At 37.3% G+C, this 20097-nt stretch overlaps 1 long non-coding RNA gene across 1 annotated transcript; it reads left to right on the top strand.

The window, feature by feature from the left end:
* Positions 1-61: 61 nt before the first annotated feature.
* Positions 62-3234, top strand: LOC121427436. Its single transcript, XR_005971692.1, has 3 exons — positions 62-245; positions 1125-1340; positions 2359-3234. It is a non-coding gene; the product is annotated as an uncharacterized LOC121427436 (long non-coding RNA).
* Positions 3235-20097: the final 16863 nt, after the last annotated feature.

The raw sequence follows: 20097 nt of genomic DNA, 5'->3' as shown, positions 1-20097 counted from the left end.
TTCAAAATTTCATGAAATAAAATTTCAAACTTTACTTCAAAAGTATTTTCCCGCATAATCCATGTTTCTTCAATACATTCTCGACAGAAAAATTGACATTTCAGTGCATTTTGAGCTATTTTGAAAGAAAATATAGCGAGTTCCCTTGCAACGAGAATAATCCGATACCGCCGGCTAGCTGTGTTCATTCAACTTACAACTTGCAAATTTGAGTTGATTTTTCCGTCACTTTACATATTTTAATGGTGAGTGTGTGCTATTTTGTATTTTCATATTCCATTTTCACATTTCCTGTACTTATTTAAAGTTATTGCATTTCACAAAACTGATACTTAATGCAAACTTTTTGAGATAGTTCACCTGGAAAGGACACCGATGCGTAGACAGCTGGCAGCCGTCTGTTTCGAGGAGTTTTTTAACATTTTTTTATTTTTTAATTTCTCCTCGTCGACATGTATTTGGTGAGTGAAGCCAACGAAGTTCAGCTGAACAACCAACATAACAGAGACCGAAGCTTTTGGTCTATGGTGAGTGAAGCCAACGAAGTTCAGCTGAACAACCAACATAACAGAGACCGAAGCTTTTGGTCTAACCGATGCGGTGCTTCGCCTCGCCGGCCAGCCAGCTGGGCGACCGGCTGTGCTGTGATTGTGACTGAGTGAGGCAGTCGGCTCAACTAGGCCTACATGTAGCTAAGCTATGCGACGTCAACTTACTTATTTTAGTTAATTTTTCCGTCTCTTGACATATTTCCCATTTTCCAATGGCGAGAGTGTGCTATTTTTGTATTTTTACACTTCTACTTATTAAAAAGTTTTTTTAATATCACTATAAAGCTGATTATCATTAGGACAGTGACTGCGTGGTCTGAGAATGCGCTTCCCAATCCTTGACGCCCCTTTTTGGAGGCCTTCAGGCCGCGGGGGGGGGGGGGGGGTGCTTCCAACCAACATCTAAACCAATTAAGGAAATACATTTGTAAGTTATGAAGTTTACAATATGGAATAGTTTATTGAAAAAAATGTATTGTACCGAAATTGAAAAACTTGTTTTTATCAAAATCTAAATTTTAAAACTTGCTTTTCCTTATCGAAAAACATGTCTCTTATTTTTTTACCTGTCAGTATCTGTCACAGCTTTTTTAAATGCAAATTCCACTGGAAACAATGGGTCTTCTGGAGGATACAAGCACTTGGGCTGGTCCCAACCACCTACATCCGGGATGAGGAGAAGAGGTTTCATACTCGACAAGCGATGGCCTTTCCATTTCTTTCACGAGCAGAAATGATACCGAGTTCCAATGACTTGGGCATCAGAGCAGCAGTCCCTTGATCGATGAGGTAAGTACAGCTTCTTAGATAATATCAAATTTGTGCACTTCATGCAGGCATATCAATTATTTTTTGGTATTTTCAAATTCTTTAAATGAAAGAAAGAACAATTGAATTGAACATTTACTTATTCTTTCTTTTATACATTGTTTGAATTGAACAAAAATTTAACTTTTTTATATATATATATACATTGTATTCATAAAAATTCTAAATTGCTTCTTAAAAATGTGAGTAACTACTACATGTTTAGGTTAAGTAGAAGTTGTAACATTCTAAATTAATTTTGGGTATGTAGGGGTTATGCTTAATTCATGAGGAACATTTATGTCATACACATATAGATGATACCAAGTATCGTTCAAGTGAGCTTGAAGGGGAAGTTCACCCTGACAAAAAGTTAATTGTAAAAACAGCAGAAAAAATAATAAAAAATATTGACAAAGGTTTGCAGAAAAATCCATCAAAGAATTGAAAAGTTATTAGAATTTCAATTATTGGATTTGTGATGTCATGTGCGAGCAGCATTTCTGCATAATAAATGGTAAAAAGTCAAGAAATTGTAATTTTCTAAGAAAATTGAAACTGGTTTTACTATTCCTTTTGTATATATTCAAAAGACAAAACATTTCACACCCAAACATGAAAAGAAAACAAAAATAAGTCATCAGGAACCATTGAAAAAATTGAATTCATGAATTTTATATTACAAAACATATGGGGCAGCTGCTCATTTATGACGCCACAAATCTAAAACTTAAAATTCAAATAACGTTTTGAAACTTTTCCTCATACATTCACCAATATTTTTTTGGTATTACTTTTCTGCTATTTTTACGACCAACTTTTTTTCAGAGCGAACTTTCCCTTTATGATATTGAATTAGTTGCAATTAATTTAACTTTAATATATTTAAAAGTATTTGCTTCTAAACTGAAGGTTGAAATGATTTGATTTGTTTCAGTAGCAAAAGAGGTGCAGAGCTTCAAATAGTTGAAATTACTTTATTTTATTTCTATCTTTCCAGCTCTTTGAGACCACCTGAATTGCAAGCTCTGTATGGCCAGTTTTTGTGTGACAAAATAAAAGATAAGGGTTGAAAATCCCTCCAGCTAAGTTAGGGATCATGTAATTGCCATGGAAACCAAATATAGTAATGTATAACAGGTTGTATATTCCTGAAAGTGCAATTGTTGGATAAATGTTAATTTATATTGGCACTAATGTAATTTTAAGATTGTCCTTATTTTTAGCTTTACATAAACACCAAAAGCAGAGAATATTGTTCCCAGTTGGAATTGTGTCATATTTATTATCATAATAGTATTATCATAATTGTGGTAATGTAATCCTATTTGAAATTTTGAACCAGTATTTATTTTGTGTGGGATATAATATGTTTTATATACACTGAAGTTCAATATGTGTTACTATGTAATTTTAGTGATCAAGTTTACCTTAATGTTACTTAATAAAACCCACTTAACTCCAAAGAAGTATTTTGAATATTTGGTTCTTGCACTATTTTGTATCCCTTTTCTCGCTAAATATTTACCTTTTATTGAGAGCTGTGGTGACGGGTTCCATGACATTTGCTCTGGCAAATTCCACACCATAATCTTATGAACAGCTTCAACCAGTAAGGTCTAAACCTAACTTAAAACCATATTGCAACCCTGAACCTCTATCTTAAGGGGCTTTCACAATTGCTCGTGCGATTGTTTGCGATCACTTGGTCACAATATATGTTGCACAGAATTGCAACGGTGAAGGGTCGTAAGTAGTCACGCAACCAATTGTGAAAGGGGCTTTAGACAAAATTAAGCCTGGGGCAATTGTCGCAGGAGCAAATGTTGTGTCACATGGTAATCAGATGGAGATGATTGGAGAGATGAAGATGGGGGGGGGGGTGAAGATGGTGAAAGGAGGGATGGCCATGATGAGGAGTGATGGAGTTGAGAGGGGTGTGGATGATGAGTGGATGGAGATGATGAGAGGAGGGATGGGGATGATGCAAGGATGGATGGAGATGATGCGGGGAGGGATTGAGATAAGGTTTAGAGATGAGGATGGAGATGGTGAGGAGTGGTGGAGATGGTGAGAGGATCGAGTAGAGATGATGTGGAAGGGTCGACAGGAGTAGGGGTGGAGATGAGAGGAGAGATTGAAATGAAATAGGGATGGAGATGCGAAAATGGTTGGAGAAGACGGGAATGGAGATAATGGGGGTGGAGATGTCAGGAGGCGTGTTGATAATGGGAGAAGAAAGATAAAGGGCAGGGGGATCATCATCACAAACATTATTGCCTCCACCAACTTCATCATCATCAATATCATTACCATCATCGTCATTATGACATCATCGTCACCACAAACTTCATCATTATCATTGGCGTAATGAGTGAAAGATTTTGAGGGGTAAGATGTGGCCCATCATGCCAAAATTATTATTTTTTAATTGTGAATGAGTAAAATTTTTGACATTTTTATTACACAAACTCATTTTTTTATTATGACATCATACTAAAACTCTTCTCTCTTTTCGTTTCTCTTTCATTCTTTTTTGGGGGTATTTTATCTTCTTTTTTTTTGAGGGGGGGGGTGCTCTTGCCCCCAAGACCATGATCCCCCACCACCTGTATTCCACTGTTTATTACCAACACCATCTACTATCATCATCATCAACACCACTAGCTTCATTACCATCATCGTCACCACCACCATCATCGACATCATTACCATCACTATCATCACCACCTCCCATCTCATAACAATCACCAGTCCATAATTATCTTCATCACATCATCATTATCCTCATCACCACAACATCTTGATCGTCATCATGATTATTTTATCTGTGATTCCATACACAGATACTAGTACTTATGTCACGTTATTCATCTCTTACTGTAAGATGGACTTTACATATCACCCAAAAATGACATTTCAATCATTGTTAGTAAAAATGAATGAATAGGATTTATATCTCCCTTATCAAATCAGCGCATGTTGAAAACGCTTTGAATAGGGAACCAGATAAATAATAATGTATTTTATAACTATTAATGAGAATTAATGAAAAGTGAAATGTTAAGATTCAAACTCGCAGCTAAAGAAGTCACATTTGCGATTGACAAAAGGAATATTTCAAGCTAAAGCTGTTTGTTGGAATTCTTGTAGAGAGTTGGTATGATTATCATTAAACGGATGGTCCAGGCTGAAAATATATCTTAATACACAGAGTAGAATTCACTGAACAAAACGATGAAAATTTCATCAAAATCGGATAACAAATAATAAAGTTATTGAAGTTTAAAGTTTCGCAATATTTTGTGAAAACAGTCGTCATGAATATTCATTAGGCGAGCTGATGATGTCACATCTCCACTTTCTGTTTTCTTATATTACATAAAATCATATTTTTTCATTTGTTCATACTTGTGAGAATAATATGTCTCCCTTATGAAATAAGTTGCAGCAATAAATATCTAATGTACTAAATCAGTAACTGTTGTCAATCCAGTTTTTCTAGTTCTTGGAGGAAAAAATAAACCTAATTTCATATAATAAAATACAAAAGAACAAGTGGAGATGTGACATCAGCCCACCTAATGAATATTCATGACGACTATTTTTACAAAATATTACTAAACTTTAAAATTCAATAACTTTGCTATCTGTTTTCCGACTTTGATGAAATTGACGGCATTTTGCTCAGTGAATTCTACTCTATTTATTAAGCTATAAATACTTTCAGCCTGGACCACCCCTTCAATCAAAAAGTGGCACGAATATTCATCTTTGGATAAAGACATGCAAGATTAATTTTCTGAATGTGTTGGAAACGGCATTACCATGGGAATAACAAGACAGGGTATTAATTTCCTTCAGTTCAGTGGTATCCTGTTTTCTGCACTTATATTCCTATGCATTATTTTTTCTTTTTTTTTATTTCTTAATTTGCGCCCCCTGAATGTGCCCCCTAGATACGACCCTGACTGACCTGGGTACAGTACTAGTTTTATCTACTTGATGGTAGCTCCCCAAATCTATCAACTATCGGAATTTAATGATAAGTTCCGAAAATTGGGGCATCAACTTTTATCTATCAATCATTCTGTCAAAAATTATCAAATCAACTCAATCAATGTGCAATATGCTTGATCAAACATTCATTTTTTCAATAAATTATTTAATAAATCATCATCGGCCTAATCAGTCAATTTCTTGGTAATCATTTGGCACCCCCTAGTTCAAACATCAACCCCCCCCCCTTAGTTCAAACATCAATTTTGCACTCCTACATGGATAGAACATGGCAGCGGATAAGGTTTTAATATCAATGACACCCTTAAAAATGTTATGACGGAATGTGGTGACCGGGGAGAAAATCTTTGAAGAATTTGAATAGTAAAAACTTAATTGATTCTAGAGCAAATTGATGACATGAATGGAATAGTACATTAATACATAATATGGCCCACATATATAGCGATTATTTTTCTTTGTGGTCAAAAATCTTGGTAGGGCTTGAACAATTTTTTTTTTGGGGGGGGGGCTTTAATCCCCCCCCCCCCAAAAAAAAAAAAAACGCACCTGAAGAAGAGAAAAAGGGAGGGAAAGAAGAGAAAAAGTGGAAAGACAGAGCGAATGAAACAGTGGAATGGGGGAGAAAGGAAAATGAAGTGGAAAAGAAAAAAAACAGAAAAGGCGAGAGAAGAGGGGAAGAGAGTGACGGTCCTACTTAAGGCCTTTTGAGATAACCTAATCGTGTTTTTGAGAATGAAATTATGATTTTCTTAAACTTTGGTCTGCAGGACTATCCCCACAACATATTTATCTTGGTGCCCCCTACAAAAGTTCAAGGCCCCCAGTGCACCCAAAGCTGAATAAACCCAGCTACTTCATGCACTGATGAGATCGAGTCAATGGATTGCATCATTTCCAAGAGGTTCTCAATAATATTCCTGAGATGATGAAAAGGATGTTTGTGGCGATGGTGATAATGATGAACATTGGTGGTGACGGTGACGATGGTGGTGATGATGATATTGGTGATCATGATGATGATTATGATGGCGATTATACTGGTGATACGATGACAATAATGATGGATGTTGTGGTGATGGTGGCGATGATGGTGATGTGATGAAGATTATGGTGATAATAATGATGGCGATGATGATAGTGGTGATGGCGATGATGATGGATGAGAATGATGTTGGTGGTGATGATGATGTTGGTGTGATAATGATGGTGGTGATGGCAATGATTGTGATATTGATGGTGGCGATGATGTTGGTTATGATGTTGAATGATAATATGATGGTGATGATGATAGCGATAGTGATTATGGTGCTGATGATGATAAGTGATGATAATGATGGCGATGAATATAGCGATAACGATTGTGGTGATGATGATATTTAAGATAATGGTGATGATGATGGCGATGATAATAGCATAGTGATTTGGTGGTGATGATGATGGTGGTGGTGATGGCAATGATTGTGACGATCGTGATGGTGGCGATGATAGAGATGATGTTGGTGGTAAACTGGTGATGATGTTCCATTCCATCTCTACATCCCCTCATCTCCATCGCCTCCTCATCTCTGCTCCTCTCAGCTTCATCTCTCATCGTCATCCCCTCCATCCTTTCCCTCATAATTTCAATCCCTCCTCTCATCATCTATTCCTCTCATCTCCATCCTTCCTTTCATCTCCATGCCTCCTCTCATCATCTCTATCCCTCTCATCTCCATCCCTCCTCTCATCATCTCCATCCTTCTTCTCATCTCCAACCCACTTTTCATTACCATCCTTTTCACATCACCGTCTCCATCCCTCTAATTTCAACTTCATCTCTCCAAAAATGTCCACCTGATCACCACAGCACTTAACAGTGAAATGTTCAGCAGAAAAAAAATACATGGGAGTAATAGAACACAATATTCACAATATTTTTTAGTAGACTCATTATTTTTTATCTAACAATGTGATAAACTTGATCACAACTAAAATTACTAAGTAACACATAATTTACTGTTATATCTTACAAACAGTATAGCATAACAAAACATGGTCTTGTTATGCTGTTGAAAAAAAACATACATAAGAAAATCAAATAGTGCACCATTCCTGGTATATTTGTTTACTATTTATATATTCACAAATTCATGTGTGCCCAGTCATACTTTTGCCTCTTAAAAAAAGCAATTGCCAGTCCAACTTCAGACAAATAATTCCTGCTATACTTCCTTAAAGCCTGCTATATTTGTATACTATTTGTACATATTCACATATTCATGTGTGCCCATACTATATTTGTTGATTTGTACCTCTGATTGAGAACAATATCATCTGCTTTGGGTGCGAATGTAACAATATAGACAATCTTAAAACTACAATAATAACCATACAAATTAACATGTAATAATTAATTGCCCCTTTTGGTTTAAGAATATACATTTCAAAATTTATTGCATATATATTTGATTACCATGACAACTAACTTACGTAGAGGGCTCTTTCAAGGTAAATTAAGTCCACCATGATAATTCCACATGTTCAGGGAGGAATTAATCGTATCACTTGACAATGAGAAAATTAGAATAATTCATAGAATAAAATACAAAAGAAATAGTGCGTGGATAACGTCATAGTCTCTTCATTTGCATACCAGCCAGGATTTGCAGATAACTGTTTTGTGAAATTAAGCGAAACTTTAAAATGTCAAGACTTTCTAATTTTACATCCGACTTTGATGAAATTTTCAGTGTTATGCTTGTTGGATTTCTCTCTTTTTATTCAAATCAACTTTTTGTTAGAGTGGACTTGTCCTTTCAGCCCTTCCTTACAATGTTGTTTCATAAATAAAAACAAGCGAAGTACGGTTTGCAATCCATGTTGTCTCAACTAAGTCAAACAGCTGGAAAGATGAAATGAAGTATGAAATGAATTATTGACAAAATTATTGTAATTTCAAATATTTGAAGATCTGCAGTCTGCACCTCTTGATAATAAAAGAAATTAGACCATTTTCAATCTTCACCTTGTCTTGAACAATTTAGAAGCAAATACAATTTTAATATATCAAAGTTAAGTTAATTTGCTAAACACACTAGAACCATACCTGGTATCTTCTGGAAGATTTACATAACATAAAGGATCCACATAAATTTCGCATTACCATACCCAAAAATTAATTTGAAATGTTACAACTTCTACGAAACCTATAAGTAATTTTTTTGTTCAATTCAAACAATGTATAAAAAAAAAAGTAAATTATAATTCAATTGTCCTTTCTTTCTTTAAAAGAATTTGAAAATACACAAAAAAAAAAATTTAACTTTGATATGCCTGCATGAAGTGCGCAAAAATTGATTTATTGTATCTATAAAGCTGTATTTACCTCATCGATCAGGGGACTGCCGCTCTGATGCCCAAGTCATTGGAACTCGGTAATATTTCTGCTCGTGAAAGAAATGGAAAGGCCATCGCTTGTCGAGTATGAAACCTCTTCTCCTCATCCCGGCTCTGGTACCGCCCAAGTGCTTGTATCCTCCAGAAGACCCATTGTTACCAATGGAAGTTGCATTAAAAAAACCTGCGACAGTAATCGATAACGAAAAGCAAGTTTTTAGATTTTGATAAAAAGTTAAGTTTTTCAATTTCGGCAGAATACATTTCATTTTTCAATAAACTATTCAATTTTGATAATTATAAATACCCAATCTATTGTCAGTTGTTTACCCCCCCCCCCCACTGCCCTTCAAAACTTCGAAAAAAAAATTATAGTTATTTAAGAACAAAAATAAACAATGCACTTTCCTACAAAAATTGTAAACTTCATAACTAGTTACAATAAACATGTGCATATGCCGGCTACTGAGACATTTTCAAATCTATTTCCTTTTATTTAGTGACATTAAAAAAAACCTTTTTAATAAGAGGAAGAAGCGTAAAAATACAAAAATACCACACTCTCGCTACTGGAAAATGAGCAATATGTCAAGAGACGATAAATTGACTAAAATAAGTAAGTTGACCTCGCATAGCTAGTTGAGCTGACTGCCTCACTCAGTCACAATCACAGCACAGCCGGTCGCCCAGCTGGCCGGCCGGCGAGGCGAAGCACCGCATCGGTGTCCTTTCCAGGTGAACTATCTCAAAAAGTTTGCATTAAGTATCAGTTTTGTGAAATGCAATAACTTTAAATAAGTACAGGAAATGTGAAAACGGAATATGAAAATACAAAATAGCACACACTCACCATTAAAATATGTAAAGTGACGGAAAAATCAACTCAAATTTGCAAGTTGTAAGTTGAATGAACACAGCTCGCCGGCGGTATCGGATTTTTCTCGTTGCAAGGGAACTCGCTTTATTTTCTTTCAAAATAGCTCAAAATGCACTGAAATGTCAATTTTCTGTCAGGAATATATATTAAAGAAACATGGATTATGCGGGAAAATACTTTTGAAGTAAAGTTTGAAATTTCATTTAATGAAATTTTGAAGAAGAATTCAAGTGGTCGAGTTGTCCGATTCATAGCCAACCCTGGACAACTCGACCGGGACGAGTTGTCCAGGGCAGCGGGTCGGGTTGTCCAGGGTCGGGCTGTCCGGGCTGGGTCCAGGGTCGGGCTGTCCGGGCTGGCCACCAATATGTACTCATCTTTGGAAAATGTTCTGCATACCAAGAATGCTATATGGGATTCAGATTATCCAACTTACCAACTACATGCTGTCCCGTCTGAACAAGGCTCAATCTTTTCTTTTTAAAAGAGTGCTTGGTTTGCCAAGGAGTGCGGCTGACGAAATTGTTTATTTATTGCTAGATATCCTTCCAATGGATAAGCGAATCGACTATGAAATTCTTCTCTTACTTGGGCAATATGCAAGCCTTTCAGACGAGCGCACTGAAAGAAGAATCCTATTGAATGGTATAGCAAACAATACACCATTGGTAAGACGCTGGATAAAAATTCTCAATAGTTATGAGCTTCCAAGTCTCACTAACATCCTTAGAGAGCGCATTCCATATAAAGTATGGAAGAAGCTAGCAATGGGAAAAATTTATAAACAACACTATGCAGCCCTTGAAATTGCAGTTGCTAAAAAATCTTCTCTAAGTCTATGGTCGGGCATGACCCAACGTAATAAAAAGAATTATTACCCAAAGCAAGTCTCCAGCCCTCTCTTGAGGGAAGCTATATCCATCAGAGCTCAATTATCCTGCAGTACATACCCAACGAATAGAAGATTATTCTCTCTGAATCAAAGTACCACAACGTCCTGCAAGTTCTGCCACTCCGAAGTGGAAAGCGTTGTACATTTTGTTGGAGAATGCCCAGCGTTTAGCACACACAGGAAAACACTTCTACACTTAATAAAAGAAGACGAGGAACTGCAGTATTTTTCTGTGTATTTCAATGATCAAGAACCTCAACAATTTACCGCTTCCGTCCTGTTTCTACCTGACGTCGAATTAGCAGATTCCTCCAGAAACGACCTTAACCTACTTGTCTTAAATTTCTTGCATAAGATTCACCTCTCTCGATCTACCTTACTCTCACGTCAAAATATGTAACGCTACCATTAATGCAGTATCAAACTGCGGATCTCCGATACAGCGGAGGAAGGATACAGAAGAAGAAGAAGGTCGGGCTGTCCCGGAACCATCTGTGGATACCGCCACACGCCGCCAGTAAAACACGCATGTAGGTCTGACCGTCTATATCACGATCAAAATAACCTCATTTCTTCATTAAATTCTTACATTCTAAACCCCTTTGATATCCTTAGATCGTTTCAATTTCATTCTCACCGTCTTCTTTCCTTGCTTTTCTTGTCTTGTTACAAAAGGCCGCCTGTTAAATAGCAAATTTCCACACTTTTTCTACTTGTGTCGATTCTCTACTGACTCTAGGCTATGTGCGCGTACGTACGAAACCCAGACTGTGTATCGGAGCTACTGCGCTGCGCTAACGCTGTATGGGTCTGCCACCGCGAAGGAAGCCATATATAGCCAGATATAGACGGTCAGACCTAGGCTACATACGTGTTTTACTGTTATTACTGGCGGCGTGTGGCGGTATCCACAGATAGGTGTTCTGGATATAACCACACGCGTGTGGCTGGATGGTAAAGACACACGCGTGTGGCTGTATACACTGCCTTAAAAGTATGGTCAGTTCCCCCATGTCTGCGCGGTCTCCCAAGTCTGCGCACCCGCGTATCTGCGCGATTCTAGTAAAAGAATATACGCAACGAGCACAAACTTTGCACATTCAATGCATAGACAGCTATTCATAAAAAAATCCGACTCAAAATGGTGGAAAAATAATGAATTCAGGGCATTTCATGTGACGGTCTCAAAATGCAGACTTTTGTCATCAAAATCCTTGAATCGTGTGCAAAGTGAATGAGTGCGCAGACATGGGGTACTATTTTTTTTTCAATCTGAAAATGACTGCCCGAGGTTTTTTCCAAGAAAATCATATATTTCTTTCAAATTTTATGAGATATTTGGCACACTCTCTCATTATGATGTAAGGAACATTATCAACTGAAAGATTTTGTGAAATAAGAAGAAATTCATGTTAAATCTTAACTCAAATTGTTAGGTGCGCAGACTTGGGGCCCACCATCATACCGGTAAGTATCACTGTCACTGAATCACTGAACTTGGCGAGCTGCGCTTGGGAAAGAACACAGCAGACTCTCTGCGCATGCGCTCAAACTTCAGGGGAGGGGCGGTACTATACTGGGGCCGGGGCTCTTGACCTTTTTTTTGACAAGCAGCTAGGTATGTTTGCATTCTAGATGAAAAAATTATCGGAAAATGTGAACATATTGCTCTTCAAATTATGACTATCTTGCTTTCACCCGTGTTAGCAAGTGCCATTTCTCGATCGTATATCTGCCAATATTAATTTTACCCCAAAATGCCCGTCACGACGTGTTCTGTGCCCGGCTTTCACCTGATGAGATTTAAGGATCGTTTATGTGTGAGCAGGTGTCCCATTGCCTTCTTTAAAGTGCCCGGTCGGCCTTTTCTCGAATCAGTGCCCTTTTTATACACAAGGAAATTGGCCCTCGCAAATGTAATATCTTCCTCTTTCACCAGCCCGTTTTATGTGTATATAAGCAAGTGCCACCTTAATTCTTTTCTTTTTAGAGCCCTTTCTCAAATCAGTGTCACTTTTTACCGAAGAAAGTGCCCCTTTACCCGAAAAGGACCCGTTTTATGTGTAAGCAAGTGCTCATTAAGTCTTGTAAGTGCCCTTTCTCGTATAGTTCCCCTTTTTACCCAAGGAATTGAAAGGGCCCTTCTCGAACGTGTTCTGTGCCCCTTTCATACTTGAGGAGGACCCTTTTTATGCCGTGTTCATGCGATTGGGGTATAGCAGTGGCGTACATATGGAGGGGGGGGGGGCTCGGAAGGCTCTCGCTACCTCCCCAAATTTTTCACGACCGAGGGGAAAAAAAGAGAAAAGGAGAGAGAGAATTAAGGATAAAATATGATGATATTATTTTCTGACTATATAGTTGTCAAGATCTAGCACAAAATTGGATCATAAAAATGTGAAAATTGTTGCTTGCTCGCATCGCTCCCTCGCAACTTCTTATGAATATACGTGATACAACATATTCAGCCCCTCATTTTTTGGCCCATTACGCCACTGTAGATATATCTTTTTTTTCTATGTTTTAAGATATAGTGCCCTTTTCGAAAGAAAATGTGTCCTTTTTCACTGTGCCCCAAACACTTTCAATTACGCTCCACCGCCCCTGAGAGCAAATGAATGCCAATATGAGTGGATTCTTTATCTTAAGTATATGATTCGAACTATAATTTTACAAAATCGCAAAATTTAGATGGATTTTTTTTAAATTTATATTTATTGGTTTGAAATCAATCTTAAATCATTCAAAATATTTACAAGTGATCCATAATTGGAAACAATCATATACATGTACATAATTATACAAAAAAGGGGATGGTTGTGGCAGAATAAAAGAAGCATTACAAAATAAATATTGTTCAGGCATGAAGGACATCAAGACATACAGTAAAAGGACATCAAGACATACAGTAAAAGTTATAATCAAAGGTAGGGGATAAACATACAAGTACATGTTACATTCTGATCGAAAGATGGTCCTATAAAATTACAAGGGGGTTCAAATCTCAAAACACCATTTCTTAAAATGAGTAGACAGTTTGTGGTTCTTCTTTGCTATTTTTTTTCCTTCTTTCTGTTTCTTAACAAAGGATTTAAATTTAACAATATTAGGGAGACTATTATTGAATTTGCAGATATAAATATGATATTTAAATAACAAAAATAAATATGTTACAAACCTTTCAGTATTCAAATCCCAAATACTTTTTCGAAATTGGTTACATTGAAGGTAACATTGCCTTTCTGGATTATCAAGGTAATGAGGTCCTGCCAGATGGAAGCAACTTTTTTGCAGTCGCAAAATTAATGTACCATTGTTTCCTCTTTTTTTACCACGAAAAGTACAATTAGGCATGTTAGGCGAGTCTTTTCTTTTAATCCTATAGAGAAAATAACTTAGGGCGATAGTTTTATGAAAAATTTTAAAGTAAAAGACCGTTTGGTATCAATAGTACATAAATAATTTGTATTGTGAACCTTTTCCAAATTAATGGTTAATGGTACAGGTAAGTATACCTCTTCTCAGGAATATGAGATCTAAGTAATAAATTATACACATTCTTAGGAACTTTTTTGAAACTCAACAATTTATGAACTACAGTTTCATGAACTCCCACAATGTCAACATCAAAATTCTCCATCAAATCATCAGGTATACACTTGACCAAAACATTAAACTTTCGTGTATCTGCAGGAGAAATTCCAAAATCTAATACTAACTCTTCAAAGATTTTATGACCTGGGAAGGGAGGATTAAATAAGTCTGAAATAGTAATTATATTTTTATCATACCATGATGTATAGAAGAGACAAGGTTTGCTTTTTGAATGAATTAACCTGTTATACCAAAGCAGTTGACAAGCACTTAATTCAGAGAATTTATGATCGTAAAATTCTTTTGTAGCCTTTCTCTGTAAAAGTATACCAAGAACGTAATGAATCAGCCAATTGTATATTACTCATGATTTCAATACACTTTCTGGAGCCAGGATTTCCATAATAGTCAAGGATCTTGATTAAATTTTTCTAAAATTGTTATTTCAATACATTTCCAATGAGCTCCAAAATTTTCATCAAGAAGATTCTTTACCCACATCATCTTCTGGGCTACTGCAAAGGAGATAAGATCAATCATTCTCAGACCAGCCTGATTGTAATCATTGCACATGACCTTTCTTTTATTCAAATCACTTTTTTCTTGTGGTGGACAATGTCATGTCCTTTAAGAGGAGAGTTGTTTTTACACTGCACGTAGTTGAAGGGAAAAAAATAATAAAAAAAAATTGAGTGAAAGTGACAGGAAACACCTTTCTAACAAGATCGTAAAACAGTTTTCAATTCCATTAGAGGGGATAGGAAAAAGTTAGAAGAATGAACAGTGAAAGCAGACCAAAATAGCATTAGAGCGAGAAGAAAGAGATAGGAGAAGAGGGTAGAGGTTGTAAAAGATAATAGGAAGAGAACTTACTAGGAATGCAGAGAGAGAGAAAAAAAATTAAAACAGGAAGAGTGAGGGAAGGGGGAGAAGGTGGTTTTCAAGGAAAGAAAGGGAGAAATAATCGAGATAGAAGCGCTGATGGGAAATTTAATTTGAGCCAAACTGTTTTTTCCGCTGATGAGCAATTCAATTAGGAATGTTCAAGATATGTATAGAATAATGATAATGACCATACAGCTTTGGAGAAGAAGCGTTGTTGGTTTTACACACAAAAAAAAACAATTTTTCGGCAGAGCAACTGTCCCTACATGCGGAGTAAATATTGGCGGAGCAATTGTCCCCGGAGCATGTGTCGTTCAGGTGCATTTGTGTGTCGATAAATGTGTGTGTGAGCAATTGTCGGTGGAGCAACTGTCGGCGGAGTAACTGTCGGCGGAGCAATCGTCGCCGGAGCTTGTGTCGGGTTACCGATAAGGGTGTCAAAAAACACAAAAATATTGAAAAAGAGGTATATCTATTTCGCTCGGGAAAATATTTATATGTGTTTATAGGGTCAAATATGCGGGGATGATAAAACAAAATCAAAATGTTTTATAAAGGATGTCCTTTTTGCCCCAATATTACGTATTTAGAGTCCGATTGCGCGAGGTGTGGAAGGTGGGCCCCCCGTCGGGCCGTACTAAACCAATAAAGGTATACCGACGACCGACAGACCCGTGACATAACAATAAAATATCTCTGTACTTTGTTTTGAGGTTCGGGAATACTTGCAAGAGTATCGTTTTGTTTCCAATACTTGGGGTGCATTTTTAGAATATGCAATATACATCGCTGTACTTGTTTGGGGCTTAAGTCTGGGAATACTTCCCTACTTGCCAAAAGTATTTGTTTCCAATATAGGGTAGGGTGTCACACGCCAATACTTGTTAAGGGGTGCATTTTCAGAATATGGAAAATACGTGTTTCGGGTGCAGACCCCGTGGTCGCGCATGGTATCCACTCGTCAATGCATGGAAGTGCCCCCCCCCCCCCCCCCGGGTTCAGATTATATAAAACGGACATTATTTTACAAATGCACTTTTTTCAAATTAATTTGCAAATGAAAATAATGAAAGATCGATGTCCGTGTTGAAATATGTTTTGTTCATATTGACTAAAACTGGTACACATATAGTCTATAGGCACAGACTGGGCGTTGTGGCGTGCGCCTGTAATCCAAGCTGTGGGGAAGTTACAAATTGATGCAGAGGTTCGAGGAGTTCGAGCCCTGATCACGTCTTTCATGCATGGTTACTCTTATGTCCACTTTTTATGAACTAGACCAATAAACTTACAGAGATATGATGGTTATTCAACAAAAAACCCAACATGGCCAAAGTTCATTGACCTTACATGACCTTTGATCTTGATCATGTGACCTGAAACTCAAACAGGATGTTCAGTGATACTTGATTACTCCCATGTACAAGTTTCATGAATCAGATCCAAAAACTTTCAAAGTTATGATGGTAATTCAACAGATACACCCAATTTCGGCCAAAGTTCATTGACCTTTGACCTTGGTCATGTGACCTGAAACGCACACAGGATGTTCAGTGATACTTGATTACTCTAATGTCCAAGTTTAATGAACTAGACTAATAAAATTTCAAAGTTATGATGGTAATTCAACAGATACCCCCGATTCGGCCAAAGTTCATTGACCCTAAATGACCTTTGACCTTAATTATGAGACCTGAAACTTGCACAAAATGTTCAGTGATGCTTGAATGCTATTATATCCAAGTTTCATGAATCAGATCCATAAACTTTCGAAGTTATGATGGGAATTCAACAGATATCCCCAATTCGGCCAAAGTTCATTGACCCTAAATGACCTTTGACCTTGGTCATGTGACGTGAAACTCATGCAGGATATTCAGTGATACTTGATTAACCTTATGTCCAAGTTTCATGAACTAGGTCCATATATTTTCTAAGTTATGATGACATTTCAAAAACTTAACCTCAGGTTAAGATTTCGATGTTGATTCCTCCAACATGGTCTAAGTTCATTGACCCTAAATGACCTTTGACCTTGGTCATGTGACATGAAACTCTAATAGGATGTTCAGTAATACTTGATTAACCTTATGGCCAAGTTTCATTAACTAGGTCCATATACTTTCTAAGTTATGACGTCATTTCAAAAACTTAACCTCAGGTTAAGATTTGATGTTGACGCCGCCGCCGTCGCCGTCGCCGTCGGAAAAGCGGCGCCTATAGTCTCAGTCTGCTTCGCAGGTGAGACAAAAACTCAAAATGCACACACACAGACCCTGATGAAAACTTTATTAAGCCCGGTTAACAAGTGTGTCTCCACGCAAAGACTAGCAAATACAAAACTTGCTGTGGCGAGAGGGCTTTCAGTACACAAGGCATGAAAAATAGGCTGTTGTTGTTATTTTGAATAGGCAAACTAGTCAGTTTTGACTATTGTTGCCTTATAAATATGCTTTTCTTTTTTTCCAAAATATGATAATTTCTGTGTTCAAATTATGTCAGTTTGAAAAGTAAAAGGAAGAAAGGAAAGAAAAGTTCCCAGGAAATTGTGCAAGACCACCTCTCCTGCCCTGTATTAGTACGTTATCCTGACAAGCCCGCTCGAGGTGCATTTCGAGGGCCTATTACACCCTGGCGAAGGCATTTTCCGGAAAAGTAGCCAAAAAGCGACTAGTAAAGAGTCTACGTCTACGTTTGTTTACATTATCAGCTAGGCGCGCGATCCAAAGTCCGCACCGAAGCATAGAGATGTATATTGACACCGAAGTTATCCGCAGAACATACTTGCAAATCCAGCTGAGCTTATACTTTCCAGGTTCAATATGAATGTTTGCCTTGATCATTTGCCTTGCCGATTTCTGTCTTTCTCTCTGTCTGTCTATATATCTACACTGTGAAAAAAAGAGTAAATTTACGTTGGTCATTTTTTTGTTGGGTAATATATACGTTGGTTATTGTTTTGTTGGGCATTATGTGCCCAATACTTAGACAAATTTTTATTCTGCCGCTGCCAAAATACAGATGTCCAATTGTTGGGCTAGTAATTGCCCTGCTGAGTGGTAAATGTTGCGAAACTTTACGATCACGAGTTGCGCTTGCAGCATGCTACACACGGTCGATAAGATATGGAGGAGCTTCTAGATGACTGGGGGCAGGGGAGCCTCGCTGAATCTTTCATAGATGAGTTGCTTAAACGTTTTTTTAATTTTTTTATTTTGGACCTTACGTTAAGCATAATTTGTAAGGAATTTGTCAGAATAGGCCTACATACATGACATATATCTGACGCTGTTTTGTTTTTGCTTCACTCACTTGAGATATGCACTTGCACTTGTATGCAGCGTTATTGTGCATGCAAAGCACTTTCGGATAAGGTCTCTGGCAGTGGCGTAGCTACGGGGGGCCTGGGGGGCACGTGCCCCCCCCTGAGATTTGGTGTGCCCCCCCAGGTGCCCCCCCAGAAAAAATTGGCAGAGCAAAAAAAAAAGAAAAGAAAAGAGAAAGAAGAAAAAGGAAAGAAGAAGAAAGACAGAAGAAAAAGAAGAGGAAAATAAGAGGAGGAAGACGAGTGAATGAAATAATGTGAGGGGAAGACTTGCAATTAAAAAAAAATCTTTTCATGTTTTATTATACACAATTTTTGCTGGCGCTTCGCGCCATAATTGCCTGTTCGATGGGATTTATATCTTGCTCAATAGGCTGATGTGGTTCAAGTTTTGAAGTCAATATACAAAACATATTTTAGCTCGGACATCGAGCTTTCATTATTTTTTTTTCATTTACAAATTTAAGTGCTCTGTAAAATGTCCGTTTTATGGGCTATATATCAGCATTTTAAGCTCACGCTGCGTGTTCACATTGTTTGATTTGCCAAGTTCATATTGTCTACGTGTATTCCATAATGTTCCATAAAACAAATGTATTCAGAATGCCCAGATTTTAGGTCTAAATATAAACCATGCGCAATAGCCTGCATATTCTTTATTCAAAATGTACTTAAATTATCCAGTTTCACATTAGAATATCAATAATTGTCTGCTCACGCTTCATGATCGCATTGTTAATGATACCCTATTGACTATATCCTGTTTATGACTTATAAAATATGAATAGAGTGTCCCGCTTTTAGGTCTAAAATCTCAATTTTCTTCCTCTCGCGCTTCGCGCTCTCATCAATTGTTTAGTTACATACCTATCCCATTAATTAATACAAAAAGTGCTTAGAATGACAATTTTTTTAGGTCGGAATGTCAAAAAATTTGCTCGCGCTTCGCGCTCGCATTATTGAAATATATACCGTCTTCGTGGGTAACTGTAAGCAGTCCTTAACAGGTCCCTTTTTGATAATGCTAGAACAGTTGATAAAAAATTCTGTTCGCGCTTGGGGGTACATACGAATCTTGTTCAGGATCACACATAACATTGCCCAGAAAATTAAATTTTCAGGAAAAAATACATTAAAGTAAAAAAAAAATCGCTCGCGCTTCGCGCTCGCACTTTTTATAAGGCTTATGAGATTATTTTATGTTTATGTTGTTTTATAAGAATAAAACTAAGAAGTGACTGATATAGGTGAAGATAATTTTGGGCCCCGTCCCCTATTGGCGAAAGTCGGATCCGCCCTTGTGGACACATACACACACACCGGAAAAATTCCCGGTGCCCCCCCTGAAAAAGCAACGACGCCCCAGTGCCCCCCCGGGAAAAAAATCCTAGCTACGCCACTGGTCTCTGGATCGACACGGACCAGGTACACGAAGTGAGTGTAGGCCTTGCCCAGATGTTGGGTTAATAATTTTATTAAAAAGTTGGGCAAATTAATGTCCCCCAAAATGTAGTTCAAAATATTACCCAACAGTTGGGCACATTAATGCCCCAACAACGTTTGGTAAAATATTGCCCAGTAGTTGGTAGGGTTGACTATCGGCCCAACGTTGGGCAAAATATTGGGTAAAATATTGCCCAATTTTTTCACAGTGTATCTCTCAAATTCTATCTCTATCTATGCAACTGCAGTATCTATCTATCTATCTATCTATCTAATAATCTTCTCTGTCTCTCTCTTTCTTTATCTAACATCTATCTCAAATTCT

This window comes from Lytechinus variegatus, chromosome 14, assembly GCF_018143015.1.
Source record: "Lytechinus variegatus isolate NC3 chromosome 14, Lvar_3.0, whole genome shotgun sequence".
In the NCBI taxonomy this organism is placed as follows: domain Eukaryota; kingdom Metazoa; phylum Echinodermata; class Echinoidea; order Temnopleuroida; family Toxopneustidae; genus Lytechinus; species Lytechinus variegatus.
Note: the sequence above shows the minus strand (reverse complement) of the source record. Positions and strands in the feature narration are given on the sequence as shown.